Source organism: Aquarana catesbeiana, linkage group LG10, assembly GCF_042186555.1.
Source record: "Aquarana catesbeiana isolate 2022-GZ linkage group LG10, ASM4218655v1, whole genome shotgun sequence".
Classification (NCBI taxonomy): domain Eukaryota; kingdom Metazoa; phylum Chordata; class Amphibia; order Anura; family Ranidae; genus Aquarana; species Aquarana catesbeiana.
In genome coordinates this window covers 77,044,722-77,057,897 of record NC_133333.1, presented here as the reverse complement: position 1 = coordinate 77,057,897, position 13,176 = coordinate 77,044,722, and the positions used below count along the sequence as shown (strand labels likewise).

At 45.6% G+C, this 13,176-nt stretch overlaps 1 protein-coding gene across 8 annotated transcripts in view; it reads right to left on the bottom strand.

Moving 5' to 3' along the window:
- PPFIA3 (PTPRF interacting protein alpha 3) overlaps positions 1-12,449 on the bottom strand; it is a 715,578-nt gene extending 703,129 nt beyond the window's left edge. For 7 of the 8 annotated variants that reach the window (XM_073602297.1, XM_073602301.1, XM_073602303.1 and 4 more), the window contains exon 1: positions 11,621-12,449. The gene's annotated coding sequence lies outside the window, so the exon portion shown is untranslated. The remainder of the gene's footprint in view (positions 1-11,620) is intronic. The other variant, XM_073602298.1, reaches the window with a different exon arrangement.
- Between the last annotated feature and the right edge of the window lie 727 nt (positions 12,450-13,176).

The following is a 13,176-nucleotide window of genomic DNA, read 5'->3' as shown; positions in this document are numbered from 1 at the left end:
TCTAGCTGTAAAGTGGCAGATCTGTACCATGTCTAGAATCTGCTGCAGCAATAACTGCATTTATAAAGCCAAGAAAAATGAAATTTTTCTTGCAAGCTGCCTTTATTTTGCTCAGCAACAGCTGGGGAGCCAGTGTGTATGAAATGGCCACAATGTAGTGCACTGGGAACAAGATTAGAGATTTTTTGGATACATTCTGGTGTCACTGACTTTGAATAGAAGTAGCGGGTGCGTTAAAATTGGTCTTTGGGTGTCGGTGGCGTCTTGCCACCGTAATCCTATAGAGATAATCTTGATGTAAGCAAGAATTTGCCTTGCTGTAAAAAATTGCAATGATATGCACCTGTCAGACAGGTGCAGAAAAATTGGTCTTTGGGTGTTAATTGTGCCCATGAAACCTATACCAAAAACATTCTTCCAGATTACATGATTGAACACCCTCAAAGCTAGGCAGCCTCAAAGTCCTGCAGAGATTCCACATCCCAAAAAGACTTAATCAGTGACATCGGCATCAGGGGCTTCATAGCCAGTAATCCAGGAGTGATTCATTTTTTATAAAAGTTAAACGGTCCACAGAGCCTGTGGACAGACACGTTCTATAATCAGTAGCGAAACCTCCTGCAGCACTGAATGCCCGTTCTGAAAGAATTCTGGATGCAGGGCAGCCCAACAACTCAACAGCATACTGGGCAAGTTCTGACCAGTGGTCTATTCTCATGACCCAGTAAGCCAGTGGATCGTCAGCTGGAAAGCTCTCCGTCTGTGTTTTGGCCCCGAGGTAATCGTCCACCATGTGATGCAGATGCTGCCGATGGGATGTGGAAGCTGACAGCCCTGGGCGGCGAGGACTAAAAAAATTCTGAAATGCCTCACTTAGGCGGATGCCTTCTCCAACGCTCCTTTCTTGACCAACGGAAGACTCAAAACGACGTTTTTCACCACACTGTAACCTACTAGAGTCAGGAAAAACGTTCAATAAAATCCTCTTTAATGTGTCCTCAAGAGATTTTATCCTCTGCACTCTCTGTGGGGACGGGATGAGTTCAGAGACCTTCCCCTTATAACGGTGGTCAAGGAGGGTTGCCAACCAGTAATCATCCTTCTCCTTTATGCCAAGTATTCTTGGGTCCTTTCGCAGGCTTTGAAGCATGAGGTTGCCCATGCGCCTCAAATTTGCAGAGGCTTGAGAAGCAGACTCCTCGGGGTCACTCAGGATGACAGCATCTGGAACTTCCTCCTCCCAGCCACGTACTACTCCCAAGGGTCCTGGGGTTGGAAAGCCATCGCTTACAAACTGACGCATGTCTTCCTCTTCTTCAAAGCCTATGAAAGTGCCAGAATCCTCCTCCTCATCCTCCTCTCTCCTCCTGTGTGTTCTGTGACATAGGAATGATGGTGTCTGCATAAAGTGGGCCTTGAGAGGAAAGGAAGTCCTCCTCTTCCTCCTGCTGCTCTGCCTCCAGTGCCCTGTCCATAATGCCATGCAGAGTCTTCTCCAGCAGGAACACAACAGGGATTGTGTGACTGATGCATGCACTGTCACTGCTCACCATCCTTGTGGCTTCCTTAAATGGTGACAATATAGTGCATGCATCCTTAACCACTTCAATACCAGGCACTTAGACACCTTCCTGCCCAGACCAATTTTCAGCTTTCAGCACTGTCGCAATTTGAATGACAATTGCGCGGTCATGCTACACTGTACCCAAACAAATTTTTTATCATTTTGTTCCCACAAATAGAGCTTTCTTTTGGTGGTATTTGATCACCTCTGCGGTTTTTATTTTTTGCGCAACAAATAAAAAAAGACCGAAAATTTTGAAAAAAAACAAGTTTTTCTTTGTTTCTGTTAAAATTTTTTTGTAAATAAGTACGTTTTCTTCTTCAACGACGGGCACTGATATGGCTGCACTGACGGGCACTGACTGGCACTGATACGGCGGCACTGATGGGCACCGATGAGGTGGCACCAATGAGGTGGCACTGATGAGGTGGCACTGACGGGCACTGATGATGGGCACTGATAGGCGGCACTGATGGGCACTGATAGGCGGCACTGATGGGCACTGATAGGTGGCACTGGTAAGCGGCACTGATGGGCACTCATAGGTGGCACAGATGGGCACTTATAGGCAGCGCTGATGGGCACTCATAGGTGGCATTGATGGGCACTCATAGGTGGCATTGATGGTTACTTATGGGTGGCACTGATAGTTGGCACAGATGGGCATGGATGGGCACTGATAGATGGGCACTGATGGGCACGGATGGGCACTGACAGGTGGCATGAATGGACACTGATGGGTGGCACTGACGGCACTGGTTGTTTGCAGTGATGCCCCTAAGGGTGGCATTGTTGGGCATCACTGCAACATAATGGTGCCAATCAGTGCCCATTTGTGCGCACTGATTGGCACTGACTGGGCACACTGGGCACATGTGGATGGCCATGGGGTACATACCTGGCCATCCACATGTTGCCCCTTCCCTGGTGGTCCTAGTGGCGATCCCTGGTGGTCCAGTGTGGTGATCTGAGGGGGGGCTGCGCTGATAAACAATCAGCACAGACCCCCCCTGCCAGGAGAACCGCCGATCGGCTCTCCTCTAATCGCGTCTGTCAGACGCGAGTGAGGAAGAGCCGATCAACGGCTCTTCCTATTGACAGCGTGATCAGCCGTGATTGGACACGGCTGATCACGTGGTAAAGAGCCTCCGCCGGAGGCTTTTTACCAAGATCAGTGTAGCGGTGTGTCAGACTGACACACCGCTCCACCGATCGCCGCGATGCGCGCCCCCGGGGGCGCGCTGCGGCATGTTATCCTGCTGGACGTCATATGACGTCCAGTCAGGATAACACAACCACTTCCCGGACGTCAATCCGCTATAGGGCGGGCGGGAAGTGGTTAATAACCAGCCATTGGCGTGGGTAAAAAAGAGGCGGCCTGAGCCTGTTGTTGTGCCGTACTGACACAAGTACTCGTTGACGGCCCTCTGCTGCATGTATAGCCGCTGCAGCATTCCCAAAGTTGAGTTCCACCTGGTGGGCATGTCACAAATCAGGCGGTTTATGGGCAGGTGGAATTCCCGCTGCATTTCAGCCAACCGAGCACTGGCTGTGTATGACCGCCTGAAATGGCTACAGACTCTTCTGGCCTGTTTTAGTACATCTTGCAACCCTGGGTACGTACTTAGGAAACGCTGCACAAACAAATTGAGGACATGTGCCAGGCATGGCACATGTGTCAACTTTCCCTCTCTAAGGGCGGACAGGAGGTTTGAGCCATTATCGGACACCACCATTCCTGGCTCCAGCTGGCGTGGTGTGAACCACCTCTGGGCCTGTCCTTGCAGACCTGCAAGAATCTCTGCTCTGGTGTGGTTCCTGTCCCCTAAACACACCAGCTGAAGCACTGCCTGGCACCTTTTAGCCTGACTCTGGGAAAAGCCCTTTGAACGCTTAGGGGGTACCTGATGTTCATAGGACAATTCTGCAGAGGAGGGCATGGAGGTGGCAGAGGAGGAGGAGGGGGTAGAGCTCACAGGTCTGGCATCATCACCACCAGCTGTATGGAGACGTGGGGTCACAACAAGCTGCAGCACTGAGTCCTGTCCTGCATCCTTTCGAGTTGCAAGCAGAGTTACCCAGTGTGCTGTGAACAAAATATATTGTCCCTGCTCATGCTTGCTGGACCACGTGTCAGCAGTAAGGTGGATTTTACGGCTGACTGCCTTGCCCAACGATGCCAGAACATTCCCTTCCACGTGATGGTAGAGAGATGGAACGGCCTTACGTGAAAAGTAGTAGCGACTGGGAACCTGCCATTGTGGTAGAGCACATTTTGCGAATTCACGAAAGGGGGCAGAATCAACCAGGCTGAAACGCAGAAGTTGGAGAGCCAACAGCTTTGACAAGCTTGCATTCAGACGCTGGGCATGTGGGTGGCAGGGACTGTATTTTTTTTTTCCGCTGCAGAAGATGGGGCAGAGAAATTTGCCGGCTACAGTCTACAGCTGGTGGTGTGCTGCTGGTAGATGAGCTGCTAGGACCTGGGACACCCTGTCAGTGGAGGCTGCTGAAAGGTAATGACTCAGTATCGCAGGGGCAGACTGAAGTGGGTAAGGAGGAGGGACAGATTTCTGCCCCTTTTGTGTGGCTTTTAGGTGCTCTTGCCAACGGGCTGAGTGGTTGGACGTTAAATGCCTTGTTAGGCATGTGGTACCCAAATGATTGGTGTTTTTGCCATGTTTGATGTGCCTGTGACACCGTTTGCAGATAGCAACAGTGCGATCTGCTGCAGATGTGCTGAAAAAGGCCCAGACAGCTGAGCTGTGGGGAGTGGGCCGGAAGATAACAGCTGCAGAATGTGATGGAATAGGGTGGCTACTCTACTCTTTCTTGATGCCGACCTCCTTGGGGTTGTGCCACCTCACCTTCAGTTTCCTCCTCTGACACCCAAGTCGCATCAGTGACCTCATCATCATCTCCTCTATCTTTATCATTACCACTGGAGACAACTTGGCAACACGCTGTGGCTTGGGGAACATGAATGCCAATTTGTCTACCAGTGTTCCTCCCTCTCTCTAGGCTCATGTTCCTGTCATCCTCAACCTCAGAACCAGCATCTGAATCCAGTAATGGCTGGGCATCATCAAGGTGCAAGTGGCTGACGCTGTAGTCAAATAACTCAGCTTACTTCTCAATGGCTGATGTTAGGGCTATGGCAGGAATAGATGTGGACAAGGAGGCAGGTTTATCCACTCTGGCAACTGCAGGGGACTGCACACTTGTCTCTGCTTGTGTGACAGAGGATGAGGAGGATGAGGAAGGTTTAGTAAGCCAGTCCACCACCTCCCCTGCATGCTGTGGCTGGATAGCACGGCCAAACTCACTAAACAGAGGAAATGATGCCCTGACTGAGGACTGACCACCATGTCCACCTTTGCCTGTAGACACATTTGTTGCTGGCCCCCTTACAGTGCCAAGGGAACATCTGCCTCTCCTTGTTGTTCTCACAGACATTATTGGGAGGGAAGGAGTGGTGCTTATAAGCAAATGTAAAGGAGAAGTTGAAATCTGTACGTAGATGCACTTTAATCAATGTAAAGAGGTGTTTGGTGCCCTTTAATTTGAGTACTCACACTACACAGACACAATCCACAGATACAATATAATATACTGTAATATAATGTGCCAAACGTACAGTGATGCACAGAACTATATGCTGTTAAACTGGCAGTAACACACACACAAAAGTAAATGGCGTTAAACTGGCAGTAACCCACAAAACTATATGGCATTAAACTTGTAGTAACGCACACAGAACTATATGGTGTTAAACTGGCAGTAACACATGCAAAACTATATGGCGTTAACCTGGCAGTAACGCAATCAAATAGATGGTGTTCAACCGTCACTACACTAAAGCTATCTGAACTGTCCCTACTCTAGCTATATACTAATGTCAAGATTACTGACACGGTCTCACTACACTACACTTAAACTATCTGAGCTGTCCCTACTCTAGCTGCACACTATGAAAAGCTGAATGATGGTCCTCCTCACTACACTCACACTATCCTTAGACTGACACTAAACTAATATTCTACACTGACAATTAAAGCTAAATAGCACAGTATAGCACACTAACTAATAGCACTGAGCAGAGCCCTGTTCTATCTCTCTCCACACCAAAATCACACTGAAAATGGCTGCCATTGAAAGAATACTTTTACACTGTGGGGCTGGAATGAGCCATGATTGGATAAAGTCATGATGACAGTGTCCAATCATGACTCTGACAGTGCTCTGTGCCCTGATTGGCTGAAGCTTTCACTGCTTCAGCCAGTCAGGGCTTGTAATGCACTGTTCAGGGAGTGCTCCTAATCTCAGCTCGTTACCTGTATAGAAGATACCTGGGAGCCATACATTTTGCTGATTAAAGGGGATCAAATACTTATTTGACTCATTAAAATGCAAATCAATTTATACTTTTTTTGAAATGTGGTTTTCTGGATATTTGTGTTGTTATTCTGTCTCTCATTGTTAAAATAAACCTACCATTAAAATTATAGACTGATCATTTCTTTGTCAGAGGGCAAAGGTACAAAATCAGCAGGGGATCAAATACTTTTTTTGTATACTCTCACTGGGTATACTTTATTGTAGACCTCTACAATATATACTGTAATAGGCTTATTTAAAGCATTAGTAAGGGTTAAGGACAAATTTTCTTAAAAATGCTGCCTTTAGATGCTAGCTAAGAGAGTGTCAGTCTTAATATTTAAAATTCCTCCTTGGAAATCAAATGGTTAAAAACGACCCGGTTTCTACCTGGGGGAAAAAAAAACTAGACTTGAAGCACCCTTTAAGAATACTAACCTGTTCTGAGGGCACCAACTCTGTTCTCTTGCAAACCTATGGCCACCACTAGTTTCTGACATTTCTGAGTGCATGCTGTGGTTCCACCCACTGGCCTCTATGTCACTACAGGGCACAGTGGTAATATAGAGGCTAGTACGTGAAACCACAGCATGCATGTGGGGATGTGGCATCCTTCTAGTCTAATTTTGTAAGGTAGCAACAGACCTAGGGTCATTTTAAAGCTGAACTCTAGATATGATCTTAATTGCATTCTTACATTGTTTGGACCTATGTAAGTATGCATATCTCATACCTGAAGGGCTCCTTTGGAAGTCAACAATCACTGTAGTAGTCGGTCCTGTGCCAAGCAGCTGCTCCACTACACACTGACCACATGGGGTCACTCCCTTGGCACCACTGCCATTCACAGAATGACTTGCATTTTTTTCAATGAATACAAGGTGTTCACTGGTTGAACGAGGCGGGTGGGGGGGGGGGGGGGGGGGGGCAGTGATGTCACATTTAAAGGAAACCTTTAGAGATGTACAAAGGCTGCCATTGCTGACATCTGAAAACAGTATATTCGTGGCTGTCATGCCAAGCCAATTACTTCAGTACTTTCTAGGTCACTGACTGCAATGAGTAGGCTAATTAGGAGTTTAAACTGTATTCTGACTTGCCTGATCTAGGCTTTAGCTCAAGGACAAAGCAAGCAGAGACAGCCAGGCAGCTAGCATTTGCAGAAGGTAAGCAATGGCAGCCACCATTTTTTTTTTGTGTACAGGTTTCCATTAGGGATTGAGTAGGTTAGCATTTGCATTCTGTCACATTTTGGATCAGTCTGAGATGCTTCTAAGACATTTCCTAATGCCTTTAGAAGTGCTGCTATATACTGCAGCTCCAAACTGTACCTCTTTGGGAGGGACAGTCTCTCATTTGGATCACAATCCCTGCTTTCATCCTTCTATCTCAGCGGTCTCTCTTTTTGGTTGGATGCATGAACTTCCATTTACAAAAAAATCTAGCTGAACTACAGGGAAAAGAAAAATGCCCCCTTGCAGTGGGGCTGCACCACCACTGTAAGAGTAAAACGCTTGTTTGGGTCTAAGACAGAGGTGGGCAATCTGTGGCCCTCCAGCTGTTGTGGAACTACATTTCTCATGATGCATTGTAAGGCTGGCAGTTACAAGCATGGCTATACATGTCCCACGAGGTATTGCAAAAGTGGCAGTTACAATTACTCCCAGAGGCATGATGGGACTTGTAGTTCTGCAACAGCTGGAGGGCCACAGGTTGCCTACCCCTGGACTAGGGGGGGTCATAAAAAATAGCTTTACTCACCTGAACTTCCTCTCTCACATTTCCTCCAGACTACTATATTGGTCCCCACAGCCTCTTCAGCACCCAGAGAACACTTCAAGGACTGGTTGTTAGGTATGATCTTTGCATTTATTAATTCAATAAATAACAATGAATTGATTTATAATTATATTATTTTTACTTAAGTATTATTATTATTACCACCCCTCTATCCAGTCAACCCTACCCTAGGCAATGGGTATCGTTGAGTGCTTAAAAAAAAAAAAAAAAAAGGGAAGTATCGGTACTCGTACTCTGTGTTAAAAAAAAAAAAAAAAAAAAATGGTATCGTTGCATCCCTAACAAAAAGGAAAAATAAATACATCACAGGAATACAACTTTAAAGCGGAGTTCCGCCCACATTTTTTTTTTTCAGCATCCCCTCAGCTTGTATGCGATAATATACATTAATGCATGTATATATTTCAATCCCTTATTGCATTGGAGGGATGCGGGCCCCTTTCAGCCCATGCTTTCTTTCGTATTGTTCATGGGGTTTTACCTAAATTTAAGTTGATATATAAAAAGTAGGGCATGCCCTAAGAAATTCACCAAAATATGGCAGCCATGGTTGGATGTCTGAGGTTTTCCTGGAGGAATGTTCTATCATCGCAGCTTACTCAATGCGTTTCTTCCTACTACAGTAACTTAGGAGTACTGGTCCGACGGACGGCAACAAATTGGGCAGGTATTGTTTTGCGTGGAACTTTCCGCCAAATGAGGGGTCCCTGGGAATGTGATGCTGATAGGGGGTCGTATGTGATGCTGGTATGAATGTGTGAATGTTGGTTGGGGTTTTCTTTCTTTTTGGCATGGTGTTTCCTTTTATTGAATATCAGTGGATACCAGATTTTGTATGCCCTCAAGGGCCTTATGTGCGAATAATGTGATCTTTTTTCTTTGTACCTTATATTGTGAAAACTAAATAAATACCTTTTAAATAATATATATTTCAATCCTGTTCTTATTAAAAAAAAAAAAAAAAAAAAAAAAAAAAGGTAAGTAAATTATACATTTTATTTTCATCTTCCTGAGCGATTCCATCTTGATTGTGGGCATGTGAAGCCCACTAGGACTCTCTTCAGGGATAAGGTGCATGCTGGCTACCCAGCATGCACCTCCTGATCTCGTGCATGCACATTGTAAGCCGGGCGTAGCGCTGACAGTGTGTAGATCCGCCTTTGATCACGTCCTTTCCTGTTTTGAAAGAATGTAATGCTATCCTTCGGTGCTACCCACTGACTTCTGGGAAACGATGACACACATCTCCCAGCAGCACAGCACCGCAGGATATGACTTAAATTGCCGCGGCCCAGAAGTGGCAGATCAGAAGGGACCCCATGGCAACAATGCAGACAGAGTAAGTAAAAGAAAATTTGGCCCAAATGATGTTGTTCATGCAGAAAGCTGCTGATTGATGTAAACATTATATTATGGGTGGAACTCCGCTTTAAGTAACTGTATGCAGAAGGTTGTGGTGTTGGAAGGTGGATGCCTTCTAAATACTCCTAACAGCAGCAGATTCTTTCATGTTATGCACACAGGTGATACAGGATTTAAAAAGGCAGCAGGAATGGTGAAAATAATGATCCCAGTGCAGAAACAAAATGGCATTATTCATTATTTTAAAACAATCATTCCAAGGAAAGATGGCTTCGGACTGATTAATGTGAGCTCCTACAATCTGTAGGTTGATTTAGTCTTGATAAAGAAAAAAACTAAAGCTAAATTCTGGGATAAGCAAATATGGTCTAAATGCAAGCGGCATATGTATTCTTACTTGATTCTTGGTGTATTTTATTTATTTCATTCAGATGTGTGTAGTAATCCAGTGTGAAAATGTTATTATGAGCAGGACCTTCCTGAAATAAAGACCGGTCACTGCTGCTCTCTCTCCTTGTGCAGGGTGACTGGTCTCGTCTCCGCCCCCTCCTGTTTTCTACAAACAGCCTGTAGCAGGTAGGGCCTGCTGGGTCCCTGCAACAGCTCTGCTCTATGCACACTGATGTCACTACTACTTTTAACAGGGCTTGCAAAGGCATTTAATATACAGAGAGTGGATTTATATTATTTGTGGCTACTGAGAAACAAATTTAAACGAAAGTTTGTTTGACCTCAGCTTTAAATAACCAACCATTTGCATAAAGCAAAATTTCAGAAAAGTAACAACTTTCTGTGAAAAATACAAGCCCCCTCAAAACTATGTGTGGCTACTCCTCCTCAGAATGCCATATCTAAGCATATCTGAACAAGGAAAAAAAAACCTACACTCTTGTGAGGTTACCTGGCCTTTCCCTATTTTGAAGATATGTAACTGGGCTCCCAATTATTAAGATGGACTGATCCATGTTGGCACTGACACATTTGCCAGGGTGTCACATACTGAACTGTATATTAGCTTATTTTCCTTTACAAAGTACCTAAAGTAGTATAGGGCTGTATCTTTGCATAATCTTATTTTTATAACCTTGTCCTTTTTACTAATGAGCATTACTGTGATACAAACCAGTGATCCTGAATAATAGCAGTTATTGGGGTAGCAAACTGCATTTCAACCATCAGGACAAACACAACCCTCTAGCCAGGCACACCTATATGAATAACAGGTTCCATGAATGCAGTGAGCTGCCAGCTGATAAGGGAGGGGTCTGAGGATGAGAGTGATAGCAAAGATGGAATATAGGCTAGAGGGATGTATCAAGATACATAAAGGAAAATGACCAAGAAGACAATATTCATATGGCACACATAATAAACCAGGAAGAGCAATAATACAAAAATACCAAAACTGACATTTGCTGGAAATAGGGAGGAAAAGGCATGTGTTCCAAGACAAACATAGCAAATACATTATTTTACATGTACATTGCATATATATATATATATATGCGCAATGTACATGTAAAATAATGTATTTGCTATGTTTGTCTTGGAACACATGCCTTTTCCTCCCTATTTCCAGCAAATGTCAGTTTTGGTATTTATATATATATATACACACACACACACACACACACACACACATACATACACACACACATACACACACAATTTTAAACTACAGTATCATATGTGCAAGCATCACTGGGTGTATACACACACAAATATATATATTTATTTATTTTGTACATGGCCACATGTTTTTGCAGATATTTATAGCAAAATACATGTCCATATACAGCAGGCTCTCATATATGCTCAAAGCCCGCATGTAGGCAGGCAGATAGATATTATGTGTTAAACCATCCAGACTTTAAAGGGAAACTGTAGAAATTCAAATGATGGTTGCAAAGAAAAAAAAGGAAGATGAGAATGATGCAGACATAAATAGGATGGGATACAATGGCATAAATGGGGGAGGGTTGCAACACTGGTTGTCAGGGAAAGCAAAGAAGGATGTGAGCAGGCAGTAGCAAGGCAAGATATGCAGAAATGGAAGAGGGCAGTTGATAATGCTCCATTAATCCCTTCATTGTTGGTAGGGCCTGAAAACCACTCAGGGGATGTGGAGAGGCAAACTGCAAATGGGTGGGCTGATATTACAGCAGGTGCAGGATGAGGTGAAGAATAGGGGGGGGGGGGGTAGATTAGAAGATTTTATAAGAGAGCAGAAAAGGGTGCATAGCTTCATAGATTCCAACATAGGCTTGGTAGGACCAAACTCCTTGAAGATGCCACTGGTAAGGAGTTGGTTAACAATGACATGATTGAGAGGAGGCAGATATTACATACTCAGCCCCCCAGTATATATACTGTTCCAGTGCTGCTATGGGCAGGCACCATAGATCAGACAAGGATGTGGTACCCAGCAGAAGAGGGATGCTGATTGCAAATCCCATCTCCATCCATGAACAGGTGCAAGGAGGTGCTGTCAATCATCCATCCCCTCCCCCAACTTACTTGATCTCAGCAAGCTGGGCCTCTCTGGCTATCTCTTCCTCTCATAGGCCGTCTCCAGCTGAGCGCGCGGTCTCTCCCGGAATCCAGATGTCTCTTAGAATGTAAGCTTGTTTGGGCAGGGCCCTCTTCTCCTCTCGTTGGCTGATTTTAGGTGGGCTAACGCTTCCCTCTTCAAGATTCGAATGTACAGAGTGGCAGATTGCTTGTGGTTAATATATATAACATTGGATAGTCCACGCACTTCGTTTACTACCCTTTGATTGGCGGTCTATTGGCATCTGTAATTGGAATGATCTTTTTAATTCTTGTTGAAGATTGTAATATAAAGAAATGCATAATATGTTCAAATGGATTTCATTTTTTTTCAGCTATCCCCCAGAGGTGGTCTATATCACCTGAGGATGATGACTGCCATCCTGTCCCTGGTACCCAGACTGTACCTCTGGGATGGTGAACATCACCCCCCACCTCCCCAATGGTCCCTGTGCCACCTGTCTGCCTCCTTCCTACGATGTCCTGCGCTTTCTTATCCCTGTAAATGTCTACTGTTGTCTCCTCTGATGTGTCCTGTGTCGGTCAGAGCTGCAGCTTAAGCCCCGAAGATGCAGCTATACTACCGAAGCAGCTGTGGCAGCCGGTGATCGGGATACCAAAGCCGGTCCTCCTCACTTCCATCATCCCTTCCGATGCCTGACACCCCGCTCCTCCCACCGCTCAGACAACGGGGTGCTCAAAAGAAATCACCCCTATTCCCTGCTCAGAAGAGGCAGCACCTCCCTGGCACATTGTGCCCACCCTCTTTCAGCCAGACATACGCCTTCTTCAGCCTATCACTGCACAAAGAGAAACCTGAGCCGTCCCCTACACCTACGGAGGCGTGGCCGTCAGCATTGAGCGGCGCGAGCGGCAGCCTATAGCGAGCGACATGTGAAAGGAAGGCCGATCTGCCAATCAGAAACTGGGTGAGGCGGGATGAAATGTAAGGGATGATGTCATTCCAGCGTGGTGAGGTTGTTTAAAGGGAAGGTGTATCGATGGGTGGGGGATGTTAACAGGGTGTTGACGCAGGTGGCAGTGCGAGTGCAGCTTGTTGGGGTAGTCCTGCTAGGACAAGCATCAACTGCGCTTTGTATGGTGGTGTTTAGTTCTGCATATAGGGAGCTCATCTGTGTTCTATGGTGATGTACCAAGAGAATGGAGTGTAAGAGCTGGGCGACCATTCACCTGCCCAGGACAAGACTCATCATTTTATACACGCACATCGTACCAGCAAGGAGCTGCCCACAGTTTACCCCTGGGTAAACATTTTATTCCCCCCCCCCCCCCCCATGCAATTTTGTTCTCCACCTGCTGTGAGATATTAAAAAAAATAGCAGTTTACTGAATCAGATCAGGCAGCGATTGCGATTGGTTGCCAGAGGTTAAGTGTATCATTACCGCTCACTGAACGGCTGCTAGGGGTTACAGCACACATTATTGCTCACTGATTATTTGCTAGAGGTTACAGCACATGATTTGTGCTTCTTGATTGGTTGCTAGAGATTACTGCACATCAA